The 8,476-nt window shown below is 38.4% G+C and overlaps 1 pseudogene; it reads left to right on the forward strand.

Annotated features, from left to right (window-relative positions):
• Positions 1 to 5,474: 5,474 nt before the first annotated feature.
• LOC120519882 lies at positions 5,475 to 7,867 on the forward strand (annotated as a pseudogene).
• Positions 7,868 to 8,476: the final 609 nt, after the last annotated feature.

The raw sequence follows: 8,476 nt of genomic DNA on the forward strand, positions 1-8,476 counted from the left end.
GCTGTTCTCAGCAGCAACCTTGTCCATTATGCCTTGCCTTCAGTTCAGTTCTGGGTATATAATTATATAAATAACTGTTGCAGCACTACTCCAATTAACACTCTTTACTTTAAACTTTCTTTATAACTATATTGGCATGTTTGGCTGGACTTTAATAAATCCTCAGATACCTCAAGCAGATCAGTATGTGTCAATGAATTTGTTGATCTTGTTAGACAGCAAATGTACAAGTTTTGCATGTGTAAGCCGTCCCCTGAACTGTATTTATCTGAAAGGACAGGTTGGAGGCGGTTCTTGGGTCGCTAAGATTCACACCATTGTTGGGATGGTGATTTTTTTTGCCCAGAGGGGACTGGTCTCTCTGGTCTGGAATCCTACAGATTTTTTTTTCTCCAGCCTCTGGAGTTTTTTGTTTTTCTGTCCCACCTGGCCATCGGACCTTACTTATTCTATGTTAATTAATGTTGACTTATGTTTATTTTTATTGTGTCTTCTATTTTTCTGTTCTTCATTTTGTAAAAGCACTTTGAGCAACATTTTTTGTATGAAAATGTGCTATATAAATAAATGTTGTTGTTGTTGTTTATTTTTCGATGGGACCCCAGGAAGGCACCCAGCCTTGGCCCAACTCACACTCACTCACTCACAGAATCACAGTTACACAGCAGATTGAACAAGTAAAAAAATGGTATATTAAATGAAATAGTAATATAAACTACAATTAAACAGTTAACCCTCCACACTTCCAAGCAGTGGTAACAAATAATAACACGTTCAATAAACACCTAACAACAAACACTCACGGCAATGTCCATATCACAGTCCAAAATGAGGCTGAAGTTGGCTATTTATTCACTGCTCTTTATTCAGTTCCACCCATCTAATTCTGCCACTTTTGTGCAAACTTTCTCAAGCTGCAGTTGAGCTTTTCTTGGCCCAACGCTGCGGATACCTGGGTCAAAATGACTGGCAAACTTGGCACACTTCTACATCTAATGAATGGGATACACTGTAATTTGTAAAGGGCACATAAATGGTTACAAAGCATTCGCCCGCAATTGTAACACTTTTGCAAAGTGTAGTAGTCACATGGAGTGTCTTGGATTAAAATGTTGAACCTTCAGCAGTAGATATTTGCATGAGTCCAATAAATATTTTAAGCACTCAAGTTTTGTTCAATGTGAAGTGGTAAACGTATTAAACTGTAAAGGAATATAATGCTTTGGTTTGTGTACATAAATTTACACAGTAAAACTGTTAATTAAATGAAAGTCATAACAAAACATATCTGTAAATGTATACATATCTACATAGGCCAGAATATTATTAATCAAAATCTAAATGGCATATCTGACAAAAATCTAAAAGTCTTTACAATACTTGTTACCCAGCCCAGTTACTTAGTGCTTCCTATAACCTAAATATACTGTTTTAAGTGATAGAGGAGGAAGTTACAGGGGAATACTTACACCATCTGCACACCAGTCTGAACACGGTCTGCCTTGTATGTTGTCATTACACTTGTGTGAGCTTAGAAGAGACAACACACCTGTTGGCAGCTCCTCAAGCCCAATATCATTACCACCTTTGGTTGTTATTCTTGAGGGAAGGCACACTTTTTTCCTCTAATAAAAATATGTGAATTTTGTATTATTTCTTGGCGGAATAATTGAACTCAGTGCCCTTCAGTGACTGTGAGGAATGGGCACACCACTTTTCAGAGAGTTTCTAAGCTTGAATAAAATGTTACCTTTATATGCCAAATAAGATACAACTTTCAGGACTTTCACCCTTACCTTGCACAGATATTACTTGTGTGTTAAGAGTACTTTGCAGTGCAGCATGGCATTCAGTTGATGTTATCAACCGAGCCAAGCGTTAAACACATGCATTTACTGTAGTTTTAATGAAGTTATTAGTGGTGATGTTTTAATGTGGACAGTGTGGTATCACAGAGTGTGTCCCTGTGACACTGACATGATGAATTTCTTGAACTTTTAAATGTTAAATATTTCATTGATAGCAAATGGATGGACAGCAATATCTTAATATATTTAGAAGGCTGCAGTTTTCCAAAGCTTTTAAAGGGGACCGTTATATGTTGTGCTTGGGAGCTCATCAACACTGTTAATGCTGAACTACGCCATCCCACTCAGGGTTAATTTTAACAAGAATGAAACACCAAATCTGCTCTATATTGAAATAAACTCTAACAACGGATTTGTGTGCAGCAAACTGTTTTTATCTAACATTGCCGTGCTTAACATGCAGCTCATCACAGTCTCGATTCACTGGACTATTTAGCTTCACAACCGTGAACACAACAATCTTGTCTCCTCTTAATTTCCTTTTGCCTAAACTAAAAGGCTCAGCTCTTTTAATCTTTCCTCATAATTCATCTCCTGCTGTCATGGAATCAGCCTAGTCGCTCTTCTCTTGTCTTTTTCCAGTGCTGCTATGTCTTTTTGTAGTCTGGAGACCAAAACTGCACACAGGACTCCAGATGAGGCCTCACCAGTGTCTTATAAATACTTCAGCAGAACCTCCTGTGACTTGTACTCCACACATCAAGGCGCTATATAACCTGACATTCTTAATGGCCTCTGAACACTGTCTAGCACTTAATGGTGTCAAGTCCACTCTGACTCCTAACTCCTTCTCATAAAGTGTACTTTTGATTTTCAGACATCCCATTGTGTATTCAAACCTTACATTTTTGTTTCCTGTGTGTAATATTTTACAATTATTTACATTAAATTTCATCTTGCACAACTCTGACCAAGCCTGTCTGCTGTTCAAATCCCTCTGTTATGACTCGACAGATTCTCATATTTTGTGCCAGTCCACCTAGCTTGGTATCACCTTCAAACTTAACCAGCTTGTTATTTATATTCCTATCCAAATCATTTATATATATATATACTAGCAAAATACCGCTTAGCAGCGGAGGAAGTAGTGTGTTAAAGAAGTTATGAAAAAAAAAGGAAACATTTTAAAAATAACATAACATGATTGTCAATGTAATTGTTTTGTGACAGTTATGAGTGTTGCTGTCATCAAGGATTTGATTATCATTATTTCTTTCAATCAGGTTCATATTTGGAGGACGTGTTGTGTTCAAGTTACATTCTGTGTTTGTGAACCGTTGTAAAGATAACAGGTTTCATTCATCAAGTGTTTACTACCCAAATCGATTTTCGTTAATCTAAGATGTTCAACAGGCGTTCCCGGTATTAAGTTGTGGATTTGCTTTGCGAATATTTAGCGCAGGCGTGTCTATGAACTTAATTTAAACTTAAGCTTTACACCTTGCTTTCCTATTGATATGTCTACAAAGGCTTGTTCAGATTCAGAGGGTTGTTCCTCTCTTACTGCATCAATAAACAGCTGTCTTCTTCCTCTTTATATGAGACATCACACACTGCATGCATGGGTTTACCTTTCCCAGTCCTGCAAACTTTTGCGAAGTGGTTCAATTTACCACATTTTTACACTGTCTTCCTTTAGCGGGACATTGACCTTTTCCACCGTGTGCTTTGTTTCTGCAGTAGCTGCACTTATGAATATGCTTGTATGCATCACACGCTTCATATTCTTTTGCTGCCTTCTCAATTGTGTAATGCGTTTTTGCTCATCACTCTTTGGAGCTCTTGCTTTTTGTGTGCGTACTCGTTCACAGTCAGTTCATGTGAGCAGCTCAGAGTACATGAATTGAAGGTTCTCAGCTGTAGTTGTGCTATCTCTTGTAATCTTGCGATGTCCACGGCTTTATTTAATGTTAGCTCAGACCCGGCACTTAAAAGTTTATCTCGCACTTGCGCGGAGTTTGTGCCAAACACTATTCTATCCCTGACCATCTCATCTTCGTTTGCATAATCACAGTCCTTCACCAGCAATTTTAACTCCGCTACAAAGTGATCTAAAGTCTCGTTTATACCCGTGTCTTCTCATTAAACTTGTATCTCATGAATATCATATTCGTCGTAGACATGACAAACGCCAGTGGCAGCCTGTCTATGAACTTAATTTAAACTTAAGGTTTACACCGTGCTTTGTTTCCGCAGTGGCTGCACTTATGAATATGCTTGTATGCATCACTCACTTTATATTCTTTTGCTGCCTTCTCAATTGTGTAATGTGTTTTTTGTTCAGCGCTCTTTGGAGCTTTTGCTTGTTCTCTGCGTATCTGCGTTCACAGTCAGTTCACATGAGCCTCTCGAGTACATGCATCAAAGGTTCTCAGCTGTGCTTGTGCTATCTCGTGCGATCTTGTGATGTCCACAGCTTTATTTAATGTTAGCTCAGACCCGCACTTAAAAGTTTCTCTTGCACTTCCGCTGAGTTTGTGCCAAACACTAGTCTATCCCTGACCATCTCATCTTCGCTTTGCATAAGCACAGTCCTTCACCCACAGAATATTTCACGGCAGCGTGACTATTGGATTGCTGCTGATGGACAGCCTTATATGGGCAGGCACTCAATTACATGGGAGGCGTGTGCGATGAGGGACGCAACTCTGCCTCACACGGCGACACGAGCTGCAGGCTATGGCCGTATATATGTACGTAAGTAGGATTCAGTTATGACCGTTACGTGTAGAATTTCGAAATGAAACCTACCTAACTTTTGTAAGTAAGCTGTAAGGAATGAGCCTGCCAAATTTCAGTCTTCTACCTACACGGGAAGTTGGAGAATTAGTGATCAGTCAGTCAGTCAGTCAGTCAGTCAGTCAGTGTGGGCTTTGCCTTTTTATTAGTATACTGTAGATTAAAAATAGCAGTGGACCTAATACTGATCCCCCCTGTTGTACAGCACTCTTAGCATCAGCCAATTCTGGTAAGGTTCATCACACCATAAACCTCTTCTTCCATAGTCTGAGACAATTTTGCACCCATCTACACACAACACCCTGAAATCCCATTTATTTTAGTTTGATTCTCAACCTCTCATGTGGCGCCTTATCAAAAAGTCCAGATAAATAATATTGTGTGCTCCACTTTGATTGTATCCTTGTGTTGCTTCCTCATTGGATTCTAAAATGTTGGTAAAACACGACCTCCCTCTTCTTAACCCATGCTGACTGCTCTGTAAAACTCCTATTGTTGCTCAGTCATCTTGAATATCCTTTTGTTGATAGCTATTAGTTTGTTAACAAAAGTGTTCTTCAGCAAAAACTTTATAGACAAACATTTGTCAGGAGTATGTGACCTCTGTAGAAAACAATGTTATTGAAGCAGTAGCTTCATGTCAATGATTCAGCTCATCTTAAGTGTGTGGTCACATGTACAGATTACAATTACATTTTTACTTGCATGTCTCATGAACATGTAAGATGTCACAAACCTCTGCCACCATGATCAATGAGTGAAAGCAAGAGACACAGTTTCCTTGGTTGCACATGTATTGTAATACCTAATTTTGTTTTCTTTTAATAATGAATAGAAATAACTTGTTTTTAACAGAAAACCTGAACAATGTCTTCACAAGATGTCCAAAAGGCTGTCCGGAGCGTCTCCAAAGCAGAAGATGTTAGACAAATGAATGCTCTTCTGATGAGACCCTATGCTAACTGGGAAGAGTTCCTGATGCCAGGTCCACTCTCGATTGCAATTCTAGGAGAGTTGGTGTTCATTTCATCAAACGATGACTTCTCCATTAACAAGAATCCACCCAAAGGTGGGTTCAAATATATCCGCTATCCAGATTCCTTCCGAGCTTGTCTTATGCAGGTGTCAAATAACGGATGGCAGGCCTTTAATGAAGCTCACAAGAACATGGACCAAATCCGACTTCACTCCGGCAATGTACCAAATTACATGAAAATGGCTGTGAAGACCCTCATGCAAGGTAATCAAAACATAGTGAAAGCACTTCTACCTGGTCAATTGCAAAACATAGACAACATCGCCACTGAGTGCACTAAATTGGCAGAGAAAACAGAAAATAAATTCATGGATGCCATTCACCTAATTGAGGAGATGTTAGAAGCCTGCATGAATGCAAAGCAGTTTTATGAAGAAGATTTGAAAAATATCAAAATGAAGTTAGAAGAAGCTAAAATAAAGGAAGAGTCTGCAAAATTAGCTAAAGATCTGTCAGAAAAGAACCTAGGCCGACTGTCCAAACAACTTGATGAGGCTCAAGACCAGTTTAAGAAATCCATGGATTCAATGCCTTCAGGCTGGGATATCCTCGGCATGAATTTTGTGGAAGGCTTAACAGAGTCAGTGAGTAATCTTGTTTCTGGAATGGTTTCAGTTGTCACTGCATCACATTCAGAAGCCGAGGGTGTCAAACCTTTTGTTCAAAATTCCCGTAAAAAAGACCCCTTAAATCCCTTGATTGCTAATGATATTTATGCCAAATCAGGACAACTACTTAAATGGGCACAGCAAATTCATGCTTTTGTAGAAAATGATCAAATTAAATGGAAGGACATATATGATGAGAAAAATGAATCTCTAAGATCCAATTGGATTAAAACACAATTTGAAGAAATAGAAAAAATAATAAAAGGCAAAGAGAAATGTAAACCCCAAAAGAAAGCAATTAAGATATGTCAAGATGGCATCTCTATTTGCCACAAAATGGCCCAGTACAAACCCCCAAAAGGCTTTACTGATAAAGAGACTAGTGAAATAATTAAGAAGATTAGAAATCTAAAGGACCAAGCTGAAAGGTTTGACTCTGAGAGCAAGTCTTTCACCTCTTCTTCTTCCTTTTCTGCAACCCCTCCAAATATTGCTCAGCAAACTACTGGACAAAAGAAAAGTGCATCTCAAACTGCTTCTGACAATGCTCGATTCAAAATTGAGCAAAACCAAGCCCAACTTAAGCAAGTGCAGGACACGTATGAGAAGAATATGGAGAACCTAAAGAAGAACAACCAGGAGCTAGCAGACATTCTTGTCACCATGCACAGCTGTCAAGTAAAGGAGATTGATTTTAATACCACAGTGAAGATGCTGGTCAAGGGTCTTGATGCCATGGGGCGAGTGAAGGAGCAGTGGCAGAAAATGGTTCAGTTCTTCCAGATGATCTCCAACTTGATCAAAGTTTCCCTGAATAATTCTTTGAAGCAGTTTGTTGGTACAGCTGATAATGTCTCAAAAATCGAAGGCTATTCCTCGGACTCTTTCGTTACAGATATGATCTACACCTGTGCTTTCCAGTCATCCAACATTGCCAATCTGGTCCATATGATTGCTGAAACTTATACCGAAGTTTCCCGTCTTTACCTTATGGACCGTGTCAGCAGTCTTTGAAAGCTCATGGCACTGGATCACAAAAACCCTCAGTTTGAATGTGAACGTGCAAAACTGGCAAGTGACTGCGAGTCTGCACAGGAGGGGATACAAAATCTTGTGCTGAAGAATAAAAATGATTTTGATTGCCTTTTAAATGCACGAGTCGAGAAAATTGAAAATGGGCTGCAGTCAGTGCTGCCACCAATTTCAGATATGGAGCGCAAGAGGATTGAGAGCAATGTGCAGGCTGGGCTAAAGGAGCTCACCGAGGAGGAAGAGGATCAGTTCGCCTAGAGAAGACCACAGAAAGTCATGGATTACATTCTGCTTTGCTTCTGCTAAATATAAAAAAAGAACTCCTTAGAATGCTCACTTTAAAAATAAATATGCTTCTTCAGGGTTAATCATGATAACCCTTAACAGGATTGTGAAAGTTAATCTGTATTGAAAAGTTTTAAAGAAATGATGAAATATATCAGTATATGCTAAGTAACTCCTAAAGAAATGAAACCAGATTATATGCTAAAAGATGGATTTCCTTCTCTTTACTGTTTTCTTGTCCACTTTCTATGTAGTAGATTTTCTGCAAAAGAGTGTAAAATAAAAATGTCTTACAACCACGGTGACTTTGCTGAATTTGTCGACAATAGGCTGGCAACTCTCTTGTGTTTCATTATTAATTCAGTGTATAACAAACATTGACAGTGATCTATCTGTGAAAATATATAGACCTTGACCTGGCATTTAGGAAAGTGGCAATGAAGTTACCTTTATAAAACAAGCAAGTGTCCTGGGGCAGCATCATAAAGTCATCCATGCTACCATCCCACAGGACAAGTCCCTTTAACCTGAGATACTGCTGGAGGGAACTAATATTCAACCTATCAGTTTACCTCCAGAGTCCAAGGCTGATGCTAAATTATAAGACAAAACAAACAATTTTTAATTATTTATTTCTTTTTTTTTTTTTTTTATTTATTTATTAATTTTATTACAATCAATACATAGCAATCAAGTTTTTACAAAAAAAAAAGAATTATGCTAAGAACAGATCGATCCCCACCCTTGAGAGAGAGAGCAAGCCAAACGTGTAAAATTTAAGGCTTTTAAAAATACCTAAATCAACAAATTCTCTGTGCTTTATAAAATCATTTCAAAATATTACTGATTAGATCCTGCCATGTTTTGAAAAAGGTCTGCACAGATCCTCTAACTGAGTATTTGATTTT

The sequence above is a fragment of the Polypterus senegalus genome, unplaced genomic scaffold, assembly GCF_016835505.1.
Source record: "Polypterus senegalus isolate Bchr_013 unplaced genomic scaffold, ASM1683550v1 scaffold_4472, whole genome shotgun sequence".
NCBI lineage: Eukaryota > Metazoa > Chordata > Cladistia > Polypteriformes > Polypteridae > Polypterus > Polypterus senegalus.